This window comes from Lipotes vexillifer, unplaced genomic scaffold (genome assembly GCF_000442215.2).
Source record: "Lipotes vexillifer unplaced genomic scaffold, Lipotes_vexillifer_v1.1 scaffold84, whole genome shotgun sequence".
In the NCBI taxonomy this organism is placed as follows: domain Eukaryota; kingdom Metazoa; phylum Chordata; class Mammalia; order Artiodactyla; family Lipotidae; genus Lipotes; species Lipotes vexillifer.
The window spans coordinates 4,909,526-4,931,631 of NW_006783414.1; the positions used below are offsets into that span (position 1 = coordinate 4,909,526).

Here is a 22,106-nt window from a genome sequence, read left to right on the forward strand (position 1 = left end):
ACTCTTTGTTGTTTGACATTCCTTTTCATTTACTCTGGAGGAAAACTCACCATGAACACTTCCATATGCTGGTCTTCTCCTATACAGATTTATGTCAACAGTTTCCATTTTAACAATTTTCTAAAACACATGCTCGTTCCCAAGTCATTTCCCTTAGAAGTAATGCAGCAATAGCATGATTCATGGATTACGGGGTCTGTGCAAAGTTATACAAGCAGCTGTGACATTTCTACTTGGTAAAAGTCATTGTCCCAGAACATATCAAGTGGCAAGATTCACCCACTGGTTTGAGGTTATTCTGTTGTAGTCAGTGATAAACTCATCCATGCTGTAGCAGGCTCTTGGTTTTATTAAGAGATTGTCATAATACCAATTTGTAATATAAGATTTATCCCAATGTAAAAATGACATAGGAATAGAAATGAGAAGCAATTGATAAATACAGAGTGACAAGGTTGGAAGCTCTTAATTACCATGTCCTCCCAATCAATAATTGTGTGGAATTGGAAACAAGAAGTAAAAAATAAGTAACATGAGAATATTTAAGGTTTACAAATAACAAAACAGGTATCTCCTAAAGATCCATTACAAGCTTTTTGTGTTGAGATATTTCCATCCTCTTAAAGACTGAATTTGAGTTTTGGAATTTACATACATTAATAGTTTTGAATCTAAACTATTCAATTAATAGTTGAATAGTTTAGAAAATGTGTTTTAGAAGGTACATTATGGTAGGCCGAAGAAGAGAGAGCATTCACCTAAAGTAGTGAATTACCCAAGTTCATACTTGCAAAAAGCCATAGTAAAATGTCCCCTCATTCTGAGTGCTTTTTTTTTTTCCCTTGTACGCGGGCCTCTAGCTGTTGTGCCCTCTCCCGTTGTGGAGCACAGGCTCCGGACGTGCAGGTTCAGCGGCCATGGCTCACGGGCCCAGCCATTCCGCGGCATGTGGGATCTTCCCGGACCGGGGCACGAACCCGTGTCCCCTGCATCGGCAGGCGGACTCTCAACCACTGCGCCATCAGGGAAGCCCCTCTGAGTGCTTTTTATACTGGCCACATACACATTTCCTGGGGAGATACTTTCCTAGGCAGTCCCGCATCCTTATAGCTTCAGACCAGAAAAGGTACATATTGGAAAGGGAACTCGGCCAATGTCAGAAGATGAGGATCTCAGTCTGTTACCTACCATTAGGTCAGCATTGTCCTTCGGCCCCACTTTCATCCTTGAAATGAGGATGTGACTAGAGAAACTTTGTCTCACCATCACTGTCCTCTTGTCTAAATTTAAAAGAATCAATGAAAATGAACAATGGCCAGCATACAAGGAGTATGCTTTGCGTTAGGCATCATGACAAGCACTTCCCATGCATTTTCTGACTCAACACGTAGAGTTTTGGCCAGGATAAATGAGTTTCTACGTGGAAAGCACGGAACACAGTGCCTGGTATATAGATCTCTGAACTTAAAAAGATAAAAAGAAAGGAAGGGAGAGAAATAAACTCTATTTGTCAGATACTATTATTTTCCCCATTTTAAGTGAGGGGACCCTAAGGTTGTAGAGAGGTGGGATAATCTGCCCGAGGTCACCCAAGCGACATTGTGAATCCATGACAAATCCAGGCCCCTCAAATCCAAAGTCCAGGTCTAATTGGTGTTTATAAATCTAAAAATGTGAAAGTTGTACAACCGTGGAACAAAGATGATGTCTGTCCTTTCTTCAACAAAATTATGAGTTGTCAGAGTTTTAAAAAGTACTGTTTTGGTGATGTAAGTGCAAAGAGAACTAGCAGTAATGGTAAGCTAAGACTTAACCAGAGGTTTACATGGGATCACAGTTTACAAGATGGATGTGTTTCAGGCTCATGCATTACTGAGTAGTGCATTACATTTAAAGTTCACGTTTCATGTACTTCCCAGAACAGAAATATATCATAACGTGGGTTTGTTATGTTTATGTTCTTTTTTTTACATCTTTATTGGAGTATAATTGCTTTACAATGGTGTGTTGGTTTCTGCTTTATAACAAAGCGAATCAGTTATACATATACGTATGTTCCCATATCTCTTCCCTTTTGTGTCTCCCTCCCTCCTACCCTCCCTATCCCACCCCTCTAGGTGGTCACAAAGCACCGAGCTGATATCCCTGTGCTATGTGGCTGCTTCCCACTAGCTATCTACCATACGTTTGGTAGTGTATATATGTCCACCCCACTCTCTCGCTTTGTCACAGCTTACCCTTCCCCCTCCCCATATCCTCAAGTCCATTCTCTAGTAGGTCTGTGTCTTTATTCCTCTCTTACCCCTAGGTTCTTCATGACATTTTTTTTTCTTAAATTCCATATATATGTGTTAGCATACGGTATTTTTCTTTCTCTTTCTGACTTCACTCTGTATGACAGACTCTAGGCCCATCCACCTCATTACAAATAGCTCAATTTCATTTCTTTTTATGGCTGAGTAATATTCCATTGTATATATGTGCCACATCTTCTTTATCCATTCATCTGATGATGGAGTCTCAGGTTGTTTCCATCTCCGGGCTATTGTAAATAGAGCTGCAGTGAACATTTTGGTACATGACTCTTTTTGAATTATGGTTTTCCCAGGGTATATGCCCAGTAGTGGGATTGCTGGGTCATATGGTAGTTCTATTTGTAGTTTTTTAAGGAACCTCCATACTGTTCTCCATAGTGGTTGTACCAATTCACATTCGCACTAGCAGTGCAAGAGTGTTCCCTTTTCTCCACACCCTCTCTAGCATTTATTGTTTCTAGATTTTTTGATGATGGCCATTCTGACTGGTGTGAGATGATATCTTATTGTAGTTTTGATTTGCATTTCTCTAATGATTAATGATATTGAGCATTCTTTCATGTGTTTGTTGGCAGTCTGTATATCTTCTTTGGAGAAATGTCTGTTTAGGTCTTCTGCCCATTTTTGGATTGGGTTGTTTGTTTTTTTGTTATTGAGTTGCATGGGCTGCTTATAAATTTTGGAGAGTAATCCTTTGTCACTTGCTTCAAATATTTTCTCCCATTCTGAGGGTTGTCTTTTGGTCTTGTTTATGGTTTCCTTTGCTGTGCAAAAGCTTTGAAGTTTCATTAGGTCCCATTTGTTTATTTTTGTTTTTATTTCCATTTCTCTAGGAGGTGGGTCAAAAAGGATCTTGCTGTGATTTATGTCATAGAGTGTTCTGCCTATGTTTTCCTCTAAGAGTTTGATAGTTTCTGGCCTTACATTTAGGTCTTTCATCCATTTTGAGCTTATTTTTGTGTATGGTGTTAGGGAGTGATCTAATCTCATACTTTTACATGTACCTGTCCAGTTTTCCCAGCACCACTTATTGAAGAGGCTGTCCTTTCTCCACTGTACATTCCTGCCTCCTTTATCAAAGATAAGGTGACCATATGTGCATGGGTTTATCTCCGGACTTTCTATCCTGTTCCATTGATCTACCTTTCTGTTTTTGTGCCAGTATCATACTGTCTTGATTACTGTAGCTTTGTAGTATAGTCTGAAGTCAGGGAGCCTGATTCCTCCAGCTCTGTTTTTTGTTCTCAAGATTGCTTTGGCTATTCGGGGTCTTTTGTGTTTCCATACAAATTGTGAAATTTTTTGTTCTAGGTCTGTGAAAAATGCCAGTGGTAGTTTGATAGGGATTGCATTGAATCTGTAGATTGCTTTGGGTAGTAGAGTCATTTTCACAATGTTGATTCTTCCAATCCAAGAACGTGGTATATCTCTCCCATCTATTTGTATCATCTTTAATTTCTTTCATCAGTATCTTATAATTTTCTGCATACAGGTCTTTTGTCTCCTTAGGTAGGTTTATTCCTAGATATTTTATTATGTTTATATTCTTATTAAAACTTCTAACAAAGTTGCGTTTCACTATTAAAAAATGGCCACAGTTCTGATTTCGCAAAAGATGGGCTTCCTTCCTTGTTTTATTTTTTTCATCCACTTGTTATTCCACTTATTTGTTCAAAAGCACATCAATTGACCAAAGCTCTATTGATACTCAGAAGAGGAAGAGGGTATTTTGCTGGAGAATTAAGGAAGTCTTTTCAGAAGGATTACAGGCTGAATACAGGGTGAATGAATGAGAAGCAGTTCGCTGGTTATCTGAGGGAGAAGGGAGTCAGTGGTCAGGCATTCCAGGCAGGGGCTTCCTCTACAGGGAACAACAGAAGATGGTCTTTTTGAGACCGTGAGAAGGTCAGGGAGTGGTTGCAGGCTGTTCGAGCGGTCAAGAGGGTTTTTTGCTGTTTAGGAGTGGGAGAAGGTCATTGCTAGATGACAGTAGTCAGTTTTGAGCCACATACCAAAGGGTTTGAGTTGAGTGGGTAATTTACATTAGAAAGCAAATTGAAAGGGATTTGGAAAGGAAACCTGTAGTCATTCCACTGGGTGCAGACAGGAGGGGTTCAGACTAGTTTCCTGGTTATAAGAAAATGGGACCATTTTATAATCTGAGAATTTATTTCAGTCATAAGCCCTCTTACTTTTATATGTCCTTACACTTTGAAAAAACAATTTCATGACCATCCCTGCTCTAAAATTCAGAAACCATAAGGATTTAGGTCAATGATCTTTGAAATTTCCCTATAGTGTAATATTGACTCCCCTGCTTGCAGCCATCTCCTGTATCTGTGGCCAGAAATACTATTCCAGTTTCCTTCTCCTGCTGCACCACAACCTGATGGCAGCTCTTCTTTCTCGTATGTACATCAAATCCAGAAGGAGAACCTCTTCTAGGCTGCTTTTCTTTTTTTTTTTTTAAAGTCTTTATTGGAGTATAATTGCTTTACAATGGTGTGTTAGTTTCTGCTTTATAACAAAGTGAATCAGCTATACATATACATATATCCCCATATCTCCTCCCTCTTGCGTCTCCCTCCGACCCTCCCTATCCCACCCCTCTTGGTGGTCACAAAGCACCTAGCTGATCTCCCTGTACTATGTGGCTGCTTCCCACTAGCTATCGTCTTTCTTAATTCTTCCATTCTTGTTCTCTCCCTCCTCTCTTTTCACCCACATTTCTCCCTTCATTCTCTCCTTCCCTCCTTCCTCCCATCTTTCCTTCTTTTTTTCTTTAAGAAACATTTAATGGGGCTTCCCTGGTGGCGCAGTGGTTGAGAGTCCGCCTGCCGATGCAAGGGACATGGGTTCGTGCCCCGGTCCGAGAAGATCCCACATGCCACGGAGTGTCTAGGCCTGTAAGCCGTGGCTGCTGAGCCTGCGTGTCCGGAGCCTGTGCTCCACAATGGGAGAGGCCACAACAGTGAGAGGCCCGCGTACCGCAAAAAAAAAAAGGAAAGAGAAAAAAAAAATTTAATGGAAGGCTTCTATGGGGCAAAGGCTGCATTACACAATTCAGGTTAACTGATAAATAAAGGCATAATTTTGTCCCTAAAGCCATCATTGTACGGTGAGGAACAAAAGTGAGTTTATAATTTTCAATAAACCTATAATACAAGGCAGTGTAAATTTACTTTTTTTTTTTTTTAAATTTCTTTTCTTTGACATTTACTCTATGAGGATCCATAGATCTTATATTGCCGGAAATCTCTATCATGGTATTGCATACCTTTTCAAGCATACACCTAAATCTTTTTCAGTGTCTTCATTGAAATCACATTCATTCCGTGTCCTACTTCCTCATATCTGTGACTCCTTAGCTAAGGGACAGTTGGACAGAATATTTTCTCTGATTATAGTATGTTTGCAAGGTTTTAGATTTCCTGTTCTAGTGTCCCAATGACTTCAAAACACTAGTCGTCATTTCTTTTTTTTAAGTTGGTTACTATCCAAAGAACACATTTAATGTCAGGCAGACGTAATCACTCTCATTTTCTGGATCAGAAACCTAGAGAAATAAAATGACTTGCCCAGGGTTTTTTATTCCTATTCTAGGTATCTCCTCTGCCTGCTTCTAAACTATCTTTGGCTGATATTTCAAAACTGGCTTTTACAGGTGATCTTTAGAAAACTAAATTTCTGAAGAACATACAATATTTTTTAGATAGGACAAAAACTATGCAAACAAGAGATGGGATTTTTTTCTTAATTTCTTTTTTGGATGGTTTGTTGTTAGTGTGTAGGGATTCAAGAGATTTCTTTGTATTAATTTTGTATCCTGCAATTTTTCCAAATTCACTGAGCTCTAGTAGTTTTCTAGTAGCATCTTTAAGATTTTTATGTATAGTATCGTCATCTGCAAACAATGACAGGTTTACTTCTTTTCCAGTTTGGATTCTTTTTATTTCTTTTTCTTCTCTGATTGCTGTGGCTAGGACTTGCAAAACTATGTTGAATAAAAGTGGCAAGAGTGGACGCCCTTCTTTTCTTCCTGATCTTAGAGGAAATGCTGTCCGTTTTTCACCATTGAGAATGATGTTTGCTGTGGGTTTGTCGTATATGGCTTTTATTATGTTGAGGTAGGTTCCCTCTATGCCCACTTTCTGGAGAGTTTTTTTTATCATAAATGGTGTTGAATTTTGTCAAAAGCTTTTTCTGCATCTATTGAGATAATCATATGGTTTTTATTCTTCAGTTTGTTAATGTGTATCACATCGATTGATTTATGTACATTGAAGAATTCTTGCATCACTGGGATAAATCCCACTTTATCATGGTGTATGATCCTTTTACTGTATTTTTGGATGTAGATTGCTAGTATTTTGTTGAGGATTTTTGAGTCTGTGTTCATCAGTGATATTGGCCTGTAATTTTCTTCTTTTGTGGTATCTTTGTCTGGTTTTGGTATCAGGGTGATGGTGGACTCATAGAATGAGTTTGGGAGTGTTCCTTCCTCGGCAGTTTTTTGGAATACTTTCAGAAAGATAGGTGTTAACTCTTCTCTAAATGTTTGGTAGAATTTGCCTGTGAAGCCCTGTGGTCCTGGACTTTTGTTTGTTGGTAGTTTTTAAATCACAGTTTCAGTTTTAGTACTTATGATTGGCCTGCTCGTGTTTTCTATTTCTTCCTGGTTCAGTCTTAGGAGGTTGTACCTTTCTAAGAATTTATCCATTTCTTCTAGGTTGTCCATTTTATTGGCATATAGTTGCTTGTAGTAGTCTCTTTTAATCCTTTTTATTTCTGTGGTGTCAGTTGTAACTTCTCCTTTTTCATTTCTAATTTTATTGATTTGAGTCCTCTTCCTTTTATTCTTGATTAGTCTGGCGAAAGGTTTATCTATTTTGTTTGTTTTCAAAGAGCCAGGTTTTAGTTTCGTTGATCTCTCCTATTGTCTTCTTCATCTCTATTTCATTTATTAATGCTCTGATCTTTACGATTTCTTTCTACTAACTTTGGATTTTATTTGTTTTTCTTAAGTTGCTTTAGGTGTAAGGTTAGGTTGTTTATTTGAGATTTTTCTTGTTTCCTGAGGTAAGATTGTATTCCCTCTTAGAACTGCTTTTGCTGCATCCCATAGGTTTTGGATCATTGTGCTTTCATTTTCCTTTGTCTCTGTGTATTTTTGGATTTCCTCTTTGATTTCTTCAGTGATCCATTGGTTGTAGTAGCATATTGTTTAGCCTCCACGTGTTTGTGTTTTTTACAGTTTTTTTCTTTTAGTTGATTTCCAGTCTCATAGCATTGTGGTTGGAAAAGATGCTTGATATTATTTAAATTTTCTTAAATTTACCAAGGCTTGCTTTGTGGCCCAGCATGTCATCTATCCTAATGAATGCTCCATGTGAACCTGAGAAGAATGTGTATTCTGCTGCTTTTGGATAGAATGCTCTATAAATATCAATTCCTTTTGGTCTAATGTGTCAATTTGAGACCTGTGTTTCCTTATTAATTTTCTGTCTGGATGATCTGTCCATTGATGTAAGTGGGCTGTTAAAGTCCCCCTCTATTATTGTGTTACTGTCAGTTTCTCCTTTTATAGCTGTTAGCATGTGCCTTATATATTGAGGTGCTCCTATGTTTAGTGCATATATACTTCCATTTGTTATATCTTCTTCTTGGATTGATCCCTTGATCATTATGTAGTATCCTTTGTTCCTTGTAACAGCCTTTATTTTAAAGTCATTTTCACTGATGAGTATTTTGAAACAGGTGTTGCCTTATTCATCTTTGTAGGTCAAGCACCTGACATAATTTTTAGGTACACAGTTGGCACTCTTCAAACAAATAAATAGAAGCAATTCCTAGATTCATAATTATTGGGTCGAAGACTGAATGGCTTCTTAGCTCAGAATATTAGTTCCCCCTGCTATTTACCTAAGGAGTTACATGGCTTTCCATGACATAAGCAGTGTACAAGTTTCATCACAGTAAGGCAGTCCTGACTGTTAACTTTTTTTTTTTATAATTTCAGTACTGTTAGGAAAAGTAGTTGCCCTTGTCTAGAAGTCTTTGATTTCTAATGAGGTTATTTTTTCTTAAAATTTTGATTTTTTCTTGTTGACTCATTTTCCTTTATAAAAATCATCTCTCTTTAAGCAAGAATTTCCTTAAAGTGCTTTCCATTGAGAAATTTTTTTTCTGTCAAGAAGAGGGAGGAAAAGAAGGAGGAATAGGAAGAGCAGGAGGAGGAGGAGGAAAAGGGGGAGGAGGAGGAAGAAGAATACAAGCCCAACTTTTGCCCTTCATGGAGTACATTTTAAATGTGTTCCATTCAGGGATGCCACCTTAACTAGACCCAAGGGCATGAAATTTAAAACCGTATCATGTTCACCTTTTCAAAGGAGATGTTGTTAAATGAAGTTAGGATATTCATGTATATTCAGAACTCTTAAACGTTGCTCCCAGCATCAAATGCTAAAATACTATACAGCACATAAGCATCTTTGTTCTGCTGAAAGTGATATCACGTGGGTCAAAATGTCTCTGTGGCAAACTGTTCCAGGAACTAACGAGGCCTACAGTTCCAGAAGCTAAAATCAAGGGCCTTTGCTATGAAACAGCATGGGGTTTCCCTTTGTTTACATGTATTCTTAATTTTACAATTTATTCTAACTACTTATAAGGAGATTTAGAGAATGTATTTAGGCAATGAAGCTTAAATGTACATCAGCTTTGTTATTTATAAGAATAAAACTCCTGTAAGAGGAGGGAAACAAACAACTGTTGAAAATGCCCCTTTATAACAGTCATCAACAGGAAGACACTGGAACTCACCAAAATACATACCCCACACCCAAAGACAAAGGAGAAGCTGCAGTGAGATTGTAGGAGGGGTGCAATCACAATAAAATCAAATCCCATAACTGCTAGGTGGGTGACACAAAAACTGGAGAACAATTATACCACAGAAGTCCACCCACTGGAGTGAGGGTTCTGAGCCCCAGCCCAGGCTTCCCAAACTGGGGGTCTGGCAGTGGAGGAGGAGAGATTCAGACTTTGAAGGCTAGAGGGATTTGAATGCAGGACTTCGACAGGACTGAGCGAAACAGAGACCCCACTCTTGGAGGGCACACACAAAATAGTGTGTGCATCAGGACCCGGGGGAAGGAGCAGTGACCCCATAGGAGACTGAACCAGAACTACCTGATAGTGTTGGAGGGTCTCCTGCAGAGGTGGGAGGTGGCTTTGGCCCACCACGGGGACAAGGACACTGGCAGCAGAAGTTCTGGGAAGTACTCCTTGGTGTGGGCCCTCCTGGAGTCACCATTAGCCCCACCAAAGAGCCTGTAGGCTCTAATGCTTGGTCGCCTCAGGCCAAACAACCAACAGGGAGGGAACTCAGCCCCACCCATCTTCAGAGAAATGGGTTAAAGTTTTACTGAGCTCTGCCCACCAGAGCAACAGTCAGCTCTACCCACCAGCAGTCCCTCCCGTCAGGAAGCTTGCACAAGCCTCTTAGATAGCCTCATCCACCAGAGGACAGACAGCAGAAGCAGGAAGAACTACAATCCTGCAGCCTGTGGAACAAAAACTGCATTCACAGAAAGATAGACAAAAAGAACAGGCAGATGTACCAGATGAAGGAACAAGATAAAACCCCAGAAAAACAACTAAATGAAGTGGAGATAGGCAACGTTCCAGAAAAAAAATTCAGAATAATGACACTGAAGATGATCCAGGACCTCAGAAATAGAATGGAAGCAACGACCGAGAAGGTGCAAGAAATGTTTTACAAAGACCTAGAAGAATTAAAGGACAAACAAAGAGAGATGAACTTACAATAACTGAAATGAAAAATACACTAGAAGGAATCAATAGCAGAATAACTGAGGTAGAAGAACGGATAAGTGACCTGAAGACAGAATGGTGGAATTCACTGCCGTGGAACAGAAAAAAGAATTAAAAGAAATGAAGACAGCTTACGAGACCTCTGGGACAGTGTTAAATGCACCAACATTCACATTATAGGGGTCCCAGAAGGAGAAGAGAGAGAGAAAGGACCCGAGAAAATATTTGCAAAGATTATAGTTGAAAACTTCCCTAGCATGGGAAAGGAAATAGCCACCCAAGTCCAGGAAGCACAGAGAGTCCAAGGCAGGATCAACCCAAGGAGCAACACGCCGAGACACATAGTAATCAAATTGACAAATATTAAAGACAAGGACAAATTATTAAAAGCAACAAGGGAAAGATGACAAATAACATACAAGGGAACTCCCATAAGGTTAACAGCTGATTTCTCAGCAGAAACTCTACAAGCCAGAAGGGAGTGGCACAATATATTTAAAGCAGTGAAAGGGAAGAACCTACAACCAGTATTACTCTACCCAGCAAGGATCTCATTCAGATTCGATGGAGAAATCAAAAGCTTTACAGACAAGCAAAAGCTAAGAGAATTCAGCACCACCAAACCAGCTCTGCCACAAATCTGAAAGGAACTACTCTAAGTGGGAGAAACAAGAGAAGAAAAGGACCTACAAAAACAAGCCCAAAACAATTAAGAAAATGGTAATAGGAACATACATATTGATAGTAACCTTAAATGTGAATGGATTAAATGCTCCATCCAAAAGACACAGGGTCGCTGAATGGATACAAAAGTAAGACCCATATATATGCTGTCTACAAGAGACCCACTTCAGACCTCGGAACACATACAGACTGGAAGTGAGGGGATAGAAAAAGATATTCCATGCAAATGGAAATCAAAAGCTAGAGTAGCAATACTCATATCAGATAAAATAGACTTTAAAGAAAACAGACTTTAAAGAGACAAGGAAGGACGGACACCATCTAACAATCAAGGGATCAATCCAAAAGAAAATATAACAATTATGAATATATATGCACCCAACATAGGAGCACCTCAATACGTAAGGCAAATGCTAACAGCTATAAATAAGGAAATCGACAGTAACACAATAATAGTGGGGGACTTTCAAACCTCACACCAATGGACAGATCATCCAGACAGAAAATTAATAAGGAAACACAAGCTTTAAATGACACTATAGACCAGATAGATTTAATTGATATTTGTAGGATATACCATCCCAAAACAGCAGATTATACTTTCTTCTCAAGTGCACATGGAATATTCTCCAGGATAGACCACATCTTGGGTCACAAATCAAGCCTCAGTAAATTTAAGAAAATTGGAATCATATCAAGCATCTTTTCTGACCACAACGCTGTGTGATTAGAAATCAGTTGTGGGAAAAAAAACATAAAAAACACAAACACATGGAGGATAAACAATGTTACTAAATAACCAAATATGTTACTAAATAACCACTGAAGAAATAAAAGAGGAAGTCAAAAAATTCCTAGAGACAAATGACAATGAAAACAGGATGATCCAAAACCTATGGGATGCAGCAAAAGCAGTTCTAAGAGGGAACTTTATAGCAATACAATCCTACCTCAAGGAACAAGAAAAATCTCAAATAAACAACATAACCTTGCACCTAAAGCAATTAGAGAAAGAACAACAACAACAAAAAAACCCCAAAGTTAGCAGAAGGAAAGAAATCATAAAGATCAGAGCAGAAATAAATGAAATAGAAACAAAACAGTAGCAAAGATCAATGAAACTAAAAGCTGGTTCTTTGAGAAGATAAACAAAATTGATAAACCTTTAGCCAGACTCATCAAGAAAAAGAGGGAGAGGATTCAAATCAATGAAATGAGAAGTGAAAAAGGAGAAGTTACAAGAGACACCATAGAAATACAAAGCATCATAAGAGACTACAACAAGCAACTCTATGCCAATAAAATGGACAACCTGGAAGAAATGGACAAATTTTTAGAAAGGTATAACCTTCCAAGACTGAACCAGAAAGAAAGAGAAAATATGAACAGACCAATCACAAGTAGTGAAATTGAAACTGTGATTAAAAATCTTCAAAGAAAAGTCCAGGACCAGATGGTTTCACAGATGAGTTCTATCAAACAGCAAGAAGAGTCAACATCCATCCTTCACAAACTCTTCTAAAAAATTGCAGAGAAAGGAACACTCCCAAACTCATTCTACGAGGCCACCATCAACCTGATACTGAAACCAGACAAGGACACTACAAAAAAAATTACATACCAATACCAGTGATGAACATAGACTCAAAATCCTCAGCAAAATACTAGCAAACAGAACCCAACAGCACATTAAAAGGATCATACACCATAATCAAGTGGGATTTATCCCAGGGATGCAAGTATTCTTCAATATATGCAAATCAATTAGTGTGATACACCATATTAACAAATTGAAGAATAAAAATCATATGATCATGTCATTAGATGAAGAAAAAGCTTTTGACAGAATTCATCACCCATATATGATAAAAACCCTCCAGAAAGTGGGCGTAGCGGGAACCTACCGCAACATAATAAAGGCCATATACGACTAACCCACAGCAAACATCATTCTCAATGGTGGAAAACTGAAAGCATTTCCTCTAAGATCAGGAACGAGATAAGGATGTCCACTCTTGCCACCTTTATTCAACATAGTTTTGGAAGTCCTAGCCACAGCAATCAGAGAAGGAAAATAAAAGCAATACAAATTGGAAAAGTGGTAGTAAAACTGTCACTGTTTGCAGGCGACATGATACTATACATAGAGAATCTTAAAGATGCCACCAGAAAACTACTAGAGCTAATCAATGAATTTGGTAAAGTAGCAGGATACAAAATTAATGCACAGAAATCTCTTGCATTCTTATACACTAACAGCGAAAGATCAGAAAGAGAAATTAAGGAAACAATCCCATTCACCATTGCAACAAAAAGAATAAAAAACCTAGGAATAAACCTACCTAAGGAGGTAAAAGACCTGTACTCAGAAAACTATAAAACACTGATGAAAGAAATTAAAGATGATACAAACCGATGGAGAGATATATCATGTTCTTGGATTGGAAGAATCAATACTGTGAAAATGAGTATACTACCCAAAGCAATCTACAGATTCAGTGCAATCCCTATCAAATTACCAATGGCAATTTTTACAGAACTAGAACAAAACTTAAAATTTGTATGGAGGCACAAAAGACCCCAAATTGCCAAAGCAATCTTGAGGGAAAATAAACAGAGCGAGAGGAATCAGATTCCCTGACTTCAGACTGTATTACAAAGCTGCAGTAATCAAGACAGTATGGTACGGGCACAGAAACAGAAATATAGATCAGTGGAACAGGACAGAAAGCCCAGGGATAAACCCTCGCACCTATGGTCAACTAATCTATGACAAAGGAGGCAAGGATATACAGTGGAGAAAAGACAGTCTCTTCAGTAAGTGGTGCTGGGAAAACTGGAGCAGCTACATGTAAAAGAATGAAATTAGAACACTCCCTGACACCCCACACAAAAATAAACTCAAAATGGATTAAAGACCTAAATGTAAGACCAGACACTGTAAAACTCTTAGAGGAAATCATAGGAAGAACACTCTTTGACATATATCACAGCAAGATCTTTTATGACCCACCTCCTAGAGTAATGGAAATAAAAACAAAAATAAACAAACGGGACCTAACGAAACTTAAAAGCTTTTGCACAGCAAAGGAAACTATAAAGAAGATGAAAAGACAACCCTCAGAATGGGAGAAAATATTTGCAAATGAATTAACGGACCAAGGATTAGTCTCCAAAATATATAAACAGCTCATGCAGCTCAATATGAAGAAACCAAACAACTCAATTAAAAAATGGGCAGAAGACCTAAATAGACTTTTCTCCAAAGAAGACATACAGATGGCCAAGAGGCACATGAAAAGCTGCTCAGCATCACTAATTATTAGAGAAATGCAAATCAAAACTACAGTGAGGTATCACCTCACACTGGTTAGAATGAGCATCCTCAGAAAATCTACAAAGAACAAATGCTGGAGAGGGTGTGGAGAAAAGGGAACCTTCTTGCACTGTTGGTGGGAATGTAAATTGATACAGCCACTATGGAGAACAGTATGGAGGTTCCTTAAAAAACTAAAAATAGAATTATCATATGACCCAGCAATCCCACTACTGGGCATATACCCCGAGAAAACCATATTTCGAAAAGACACATGTACCCCAATGTTCATTGCAGCACTATTTACAATAGCCAGGTCATGGAAGCAACCTAAATTGCCCGTCGACAGATGAATGGATAAAGAAGATGTGGTACATATACACAATGGAAGATTACTTGGCCATAAAAAGGAACGAAATTGGGTCATTTGTTGAGACGTGGATGGATCTAGAGACTGTACACAGAGTAAAGTAAGTCAGAGAAAAACAAATATCGTATATTAACGTGTATTTGTGGAATCTAGAAAAATGGTACAGATGAATCAGTTTGCAGAGCAGAAATAGAGACACAGATGTAGAGAACAAATGTATGGACACCAAGCGGGGGAAAGTGCAGGTGGTGGTGGTGGTGGGATAAATTGGGAGATTGGGATTGACACGTATACACTAATATGTATAAAATAGATAACTAATAAGAACCTGCTGTATAAAAAAATTTAAGAATAAAAAATATCCCTTGTATAAAACACTAGGGACTTTTCATTGTTACTTATTATTCATAACAATTGAGGTATGTGTTGTTATTTTGCAGAGATTAAATAAATTGCCAAGATCACATAGTTATTATATGAAAAGGCTAGAATTCCATCCAGGTCTCTCAGACTCCAAAAGGCTTAGGCTTTTTCACTGGCTGTCATGTTAGGCATAGTTTTAGTTTCTAAGGCAAAATAATCTGTAAATTTTCAGAGGATTGATTAAAAACGGGAATATACTGGGTAATAGGATGAACTATGCCATTTTTCTCTTTCTGTACTGTGTAAACTGTGATTCTATCCAAGGAAATTCTGTGCAATTCTACCCTCAAGACACACTTCTTTGTTCTGCTTACTCAGTTTTTTGCCAGCTCTTTTATTTAGCATTCAACATCATGGAATGTTTGAATTGGAAGAGGCTTTGAGGGTTGTCTATTGTACCCTATGCATCTTAGATACTGTGAAATAAATGTTTCCAACTTTGCTCGAGTCTTCACAGTTTTACGATAATTGAATTTGAGAACGAGTGAGATCAGTAGAAAAAAAATTATTTGTGTAATATTTTGAATCACAGAGAAGCAGCTCATAACTGTTTAACAAACGAGTGAATAAATGAAAGAACATTTATTTTTCCCATGATATTTTTAAATTTAATTATTTATTTTTTTTGCTACATGGGACGGGACAATGGTTCTAGCAGTGTATGGATTTTCTTTTTAAGCACCAGGCACTGTCCACTGTCACAATAAACTACTTAAGAAGAGATGACCTTTTGGTATTTTGCTTTTTTTCCGTGTCCTGATGGGGAAGAAACTGCAAATATCTTTCTTCTTTCATTATGTACGTTTTGTTGTAAACCTGGCCCAGGTACATAGTCACCTCTAGGAGGTGAGAGACATTACTCTTAAATCTCAATATCTAGAATAGGTGTGGTTCTTTTGGGCAATTGATTTACTTTTATCTGCTAAGAGCCAAGATTTTCACACTTTTCACATTTGCCTCTCTATGTTAAATGCTAGGAAACTGAGACCCAGAGACACTTATTTTTCTGAAACATTTGAAATCCTATGGCATATAGTTTGTATGTGAATTACGTGTCCGGTTCTAGGGCTTTTTCACTTTTTTCTATCTTAATTTCCTATTTATTCTTTGCTTGTCTCTATTTTTAAAATCATGTCACTGTAAACATTGTCCATTTTGAAATAAGTTGAAATTCAAATAAATATACACGTCAATATAAAAATATTTACGGACAAAAAGGAGTTGAGAATATATGCACATTCATGCTTTCAATGTTGCATATATTTTTTAAAAATTAAAAGAAATCAATGATCACAATTAAATATTGATTTTTTTTTTTCTTTCCTCTCAAAGCATGCAAAAGTTGGCAGTCTTATTTTAGCTTCCGCATTGCTCTCCTGGTTGAGGACAGAGCATTCCCACTCTACAGGGTTGAATTTCAGGTCTGCTGTCCAGAGACTAATCTCACTTTAACTTCCATTTAAGAGAAACAATTCCGCTCCCAATGTGAATCGCCAGTACCCTGGAATGATTACTTGGAGGAGTTAGCTATAAAGGCAAAAATTCTCTCTTTTTTTTTTTTTGTCTTGCTAATGATTTGAGAACTGAATCTGGCATCCAGCAGTGCTTCTCTCCTTTGCCTGGTGAGGGAATGATTTGGTCTGCAGAGGGAGAAGCGCTCTGACAATGCGGTCTGGGGGGCGGGGGCTTCAATCACAGGACACGGAGGTCATGGACACAGATACACTAGCAGAGCCTGTTTTCTTGTCTGAATCTTGGATGGGAAGAAGATGAAGATGGGACTTAACAATGACATGAAAGCCTTCTCCCCCAAAGCCCATTAAACTGTGAGGAAATCATGATGGCTAAGAATTGTTTCACACTGTGGGTTGATGAGTGCTGGGGGCAGGGAAAATCACTACACACTCCTAAGACACCATAATTGTCCAGCCAGACTTGAGGATTCTTACATAAGCCAAATAGGCACAACATATTCCAAAAACGCACTTATTTCAACTCCCTCCTGTGTTCCTCTTGGGCAGAAAGTCAGCTAGTATGGGCTTTGGACCGTGTGTTGAATTAACCTAATAAATATCTAGTTTATTTACTATATTTCAGAAATATCTGTGTAGTTTTTTTTGGTTGTTTTATTTTGCTTGCTTTCAATGATTTTATACACATATATAAATTAATTAAATATATGTCACTTAAATATGTACGACATTTAATCTCATTACGTATATATGTATATGCATATTCTTTTGAAAGCATATTCTTGAGTACCTGGTATATGTTAGGCACTGATCTAGGAGTGACAAAACAAAGATAGTTTCTTCCCTCAAGGAGCTCCCAGCAGAGTGGAGGAAATGGGCAAATAGTTCAATAACAAAATGCTAGATAGAATAAGAGCAGGGACTTGGTGGGGAATGGAGAGGGGGATGAGCTCAGGAACGGTTTTAAAGACAAGGTTACATTTCATCAAGCATTCACGAATAAATAGAAGTTTGATTGTCTGCTTTATACTCTTCCTACTTATTAAAGGGTAGAAGTTTACCAGTTCTAAAAAGAATGTGGAAGGCAGTCTGGGCTGAGTGAGTAATATATGCAGAAGCATAGAGGTTTGACAAAGTTTGAGGAACCATAAGAAATTCACTGTAACTTTCATGCCATTGAATACTAGGGCCTGAAGTTATAAGCATAAACAAGACTTTGCATTTTATAGTAAAACTAGCTGAAGATGACCAGAAGGGTTCAAACAGGAGAAATACATAGTGAGATCCATACTCCAAAGGCTTAATTGCTTTACATCAACTCCCAAGACTTATCAACATGTTGATGCTAATGTATCTATTAGAGCTGTGGCCACAGTCTATGACAAAGGCAATACAGTTATAATTATGGTCTCTCTGTATCTATGGCATGTACAAACCAATCAGCTTCACAAGTTTTTTAAGACTAGTGGTGTATGTGCTAACTGTGACTTGAGTGTTTCTCTAAAATGCCTTAACTATTCCATGCAACATTCATATTCGATGAGTAAACGTGTCCATGACATTTTTCTCCCTTGATATACAGGGGCATCTGTATATCAAGGGATATAATATAAAATTAGTCTAGAATCAGCGAAGACCTATGATACACAGCAATCATCCATAGAATCAGGAATCATCCCAGGAAGATGGAAATATGGAGACATTTTCGCCTACTACCTCATGTTGAAAACGGATAAATTGAGTCCTAGACACATTAGGAGTATGTCTGTAGTTGTACAATTAATCCTTAAAGCTCTCTCTCTCTTTCTCATCTATATATATATTTCATTTATCATTCATCTATATATCATAAAAGTAGTAAAACTGCATTTCAAAAAGGAAAATGGAGGGAAAAAATAACATTCAGACTCTGCCTCTCTAGCACAGCTATTATTATTATGTATATAAATTACTTCTAATCTCCTTCCTAAACACATCTATGTTTAGCTGAAATTAGGGGTCTGATTTTATAGTCCCTTTAAACTTAAATACACACAAGCATACTCACACACCCAAAGACACTTATCTTCCACAATAACACTCCACATCCTTTTATACTCTCCGTCGCTTCAATTCCCTACTTCAAGGGTCATCAAATGTAACATGCAGGTTATATGCTATATATACATATATAAAGTATATGGGAGGCTCTTTGTTTTTATAATAATAGGACCATACTAAACAACTATTCTGAAGCTTACTTTTCCCTCTGAATTTATCATGGGCCACTTTCCTGGTTCAAAGATATAGCTCTCATATTTTCTTTTTAATAGCCTCAAATATCCCATAAATCTAATTAGCATACAGTTTAATTGTTAACCATCACACTGTTAATGGCCATGAGGACTCTTTTCCTTTTCCTCCTGTCTTTTGTCCAGAGACACTGGGAAAAGTATCTGAAAGAGTAGAGAGGCTGAACTAAGAAATTAATGATCAAGATAGGAGGGGAAGGGCTTCCCTGGCAGTCCAGTGGTTAAGACTCTGCACTTTCACTGCAGGGGGCGCAGGTTCAATCCCTGGTCAGGGAACTAAGATCCTACATGCTGCACAGTGTGGCCAAAAAAAAGAAAGGAGGGGAAAGGTCAACCTGGATGACGAGGTAGTGACTCACTGCAATGGGAGATGGAAGGAAGGATGTGCTCTGACACCATTACATTTCCAAGGCCATCACAGATTTATTTCAGACCAGTACATTTTTCTTAAAAAGGAATCCCAGTCCATAGATTAAAATAATGAAGGATTTGAGACTTGAATAAAAATGCTTTCTCTGTAATTTTATCTAAAATTTTATTTGATTAAATTCTCTAAACTTGCAGCATTGTATGTCACAAAAGGTCCATTTTTCTATTCCTAACCATATTCCACAGAGTCACAGGGTCTACCCCAGCCCCACCCCTCTGCCCTGACTCCACGTTACCCTCTGAGCTCTGACAAGGCTCGCAGACCTAACCTTGGAGCGTAGAATCAGAGCCCCTTAAATAATAAAGGTAGAGAATGAAACGATACTGTGATTAATAATAATAACAATAGACAAATAGACAACAGAAGACTGTGTAAGTGACTTTCTCTGAGAAGTTGGTACAGTGAACTCATGTAAGCCCTGTGGATTATGTCAGCAACCAAGTGAGAAAATGCTTTGTTTTCCAAAGCCTGGTTGGTCAACACTGATTCCAAATTAAGAACTCCTTGTTCATCTGAGAAGATGTACCCGGTCATCAGGCATGTTCCTCCCACATGGAGCAAGGGGAAATATGACCCCAGGGGTTTCTGGCTCTATCAGGGTTTGTCGTGGCTTCTTCTCATGAGAATGAACACTCAGGACTCAGCATTTCCGTTTCCCTTTGGCCAAAGCGTGTGAAAACCGAGAGTAATAAAACAACAATAAACAACCAAAAAATTACAGTCAAACCCTCTGTAGCCTCAGGAGGCAGTGTTTGTCCTGGCTTTCTCTGCTGGCGAAGGACAGCACAGGAAGAGGGGGTGGAAAGTTCTCATTTATTTTTTCTCCTTGTTAATAGCTCAAGTGTCCTTCCTCTGGATATACCCAGTTATATTCAGCTATTAATTATTAGCTTTTGACGGTGGGCCTGTGATCATTTGGATGAAATACATTCGTATATCCTTTCTATCAAAACGTATATTTAGTAAGTAGTCCTGAGTTTCTCTTCGTTTTGGAGTCTTATCCAAATTATTAATTCTAAACATTACTCTTTCTCTTTTGCCTTTTTTTCTCTTTTTCTTCTTCAGCCTGTTCTTGCTGTAGGTGCTGAGGAAGAGTGAGATGATCTCAACTAGGCCATAAAAGAGAAATCTAGGAGATTCAAAATCCAGAGCATTCAGCTCTTAAATGGCTCAGTTTTCAATTCCGTCAAATTCAAAGCAACAAACACTCTTCGGGTGTCCATCTCTCCACAGTGCTGCCTGAGGCATGGAGAGGTGATGAGGAAAGGCACAGGAGGAAGGCCTCCATACACACATGTCCACCCTTGGGGGAGAAAACCAAAGTGCAATCTGATTAGGGTTGTAAGGTAGAAATGTACACGGTGCTGTGGGAACACACATGCAGAAGCAATGTATTCTGCCTGGAGGGTTCCCAGGAAGCTTGACGCTGAATGACTGGACTGTCCCTGGCAGTACAGATGAATAAGATGCTACCCTTCAAACTTTTCTGATTGAGACTTATAGTTCAAAATCTACTTTATGTACCTATCCCAAACACACAAACACATGCATATGTAGACAAGTTTTACAAAATAATACTTTTACGGTGTGTGATGCACCCTTATGTTTTTTCTTCCATTCTGTTTCTATTATTGTAGATGCTGGTTGAAACCCACTTAATTGAGTACCCTTGATCAACTATAATGGACTGAGATCTCAACTTAAGAAATTCTGGAATAGAGCATGGGCTTTGGAGTGACACAAAACTGGTTTTAAATCCTTGTATGGTCAACCAGTAGTCGTGAGATTTGGGCAGGTTGCTTAACTTTTATGAGTTTGAGTTGCCCTGCCTATAGAAAAAGCATAAGTGACTACTATCTACCTGACCAGGATTAAAGGAAGTAATGCTTGTGAACAGCTCAGTATAGTGAAAGCTCAATAGATGGGTTGGGCAGAGTTGGGGAGGGGGGCATCCTAGGCGCACTGACTGGTTTGGTAGAGTTGTCGCACCACCCAAAACAAGAGCAATCTGGTGACATATATGCCTGAAAGTTTACAGAGTACAAGATGGAAGTGAAAAATAGTTTACCGAGGCTCTGCACCCAGATCGTGTGTGTGTTTGCATGTAAATTAGTCAGTGTATGTGTACATGTTTGTGTGTGTATGTGTTTGTAGGGGTGTGAGTGTGTGTGTGTGTGTGTGTGTGTGTGTGTGTGTATGTGTATGAGTGAGTTTGTGTGTGTGGGGTTTCAGTGTTCGTGTGCTTCCGTATGTGAGTGGAGGCCGGTGTCAGTATATGGACTAAATTTGATTCACCTTTATTCAATAACCTCTTAACCAGTCCCAGTGAGCCTTGCTTAAACCAACCAGGCCAAATCTTTCCTGAGACCTTCCTCTTTCCACTAGGCTACAGCCTTTCTATGACCTTGACACAGTCACCTCCACTTCTGAACTTAATCTTCCTTACATATATACTAGAGCATATTAGACTAGATTCATAAGTTTTTGAAAATCTCTTAGAAAACTGGGAGAAGTTTTTTTTCAAGCATAATCTTCCAAAGATATCGACATTTAATCATGGTCATAGAGAGAGAAATAGAGCTGTAGATACATAGTAATAGCTAACATTCATTAAGTCCTTACTATATTCCCAGCTCTGTGGTAAATACATGCATCAACTCATGTAAGACTCATGACATCCCTATAATGTAGTTACTGTTATCATCCCCATTATACAGAGGCCCATGTCGTACTCAGGGTTACAAAGTTAGCCAGTGACATGACTGAGATTCAAATTCAGATACACATCCATCTAAATGCATATCTTTCTGCAGCTTCTTTACAGAAACCCAGGCCTTTGGGGACTGCATTTGAAACACCCCTCCACTTAGATGATCTATTTGAGTTTCCTTTTTTTGCTCTAGCAAACAATGACTTCACCAGTGACTTCATGAGGCTATAAATAAACAGCTAACCTCTACAACTCTTTC

General features: G+C 38.4%; 1 non-coding gene across 1 annotated transcript; it reads left to right on the forward strand.

Annotated features, from left to right (window-relative positions):
* Positions 1-18,910: 18,910 nt before the first annotated feature.
* Positions 18,911-18,983, forward strand: TRNAE-UUC (transfer RNA glutamic acid (anticodon UUC)). The gene has a single exon. It is a non-coding gene; the product is annotated as a tRNA-Glu (tRNA).
* The last annotated feature ends 3,123 nt before the right edge of the window (positions 18,984-22,106 follow it).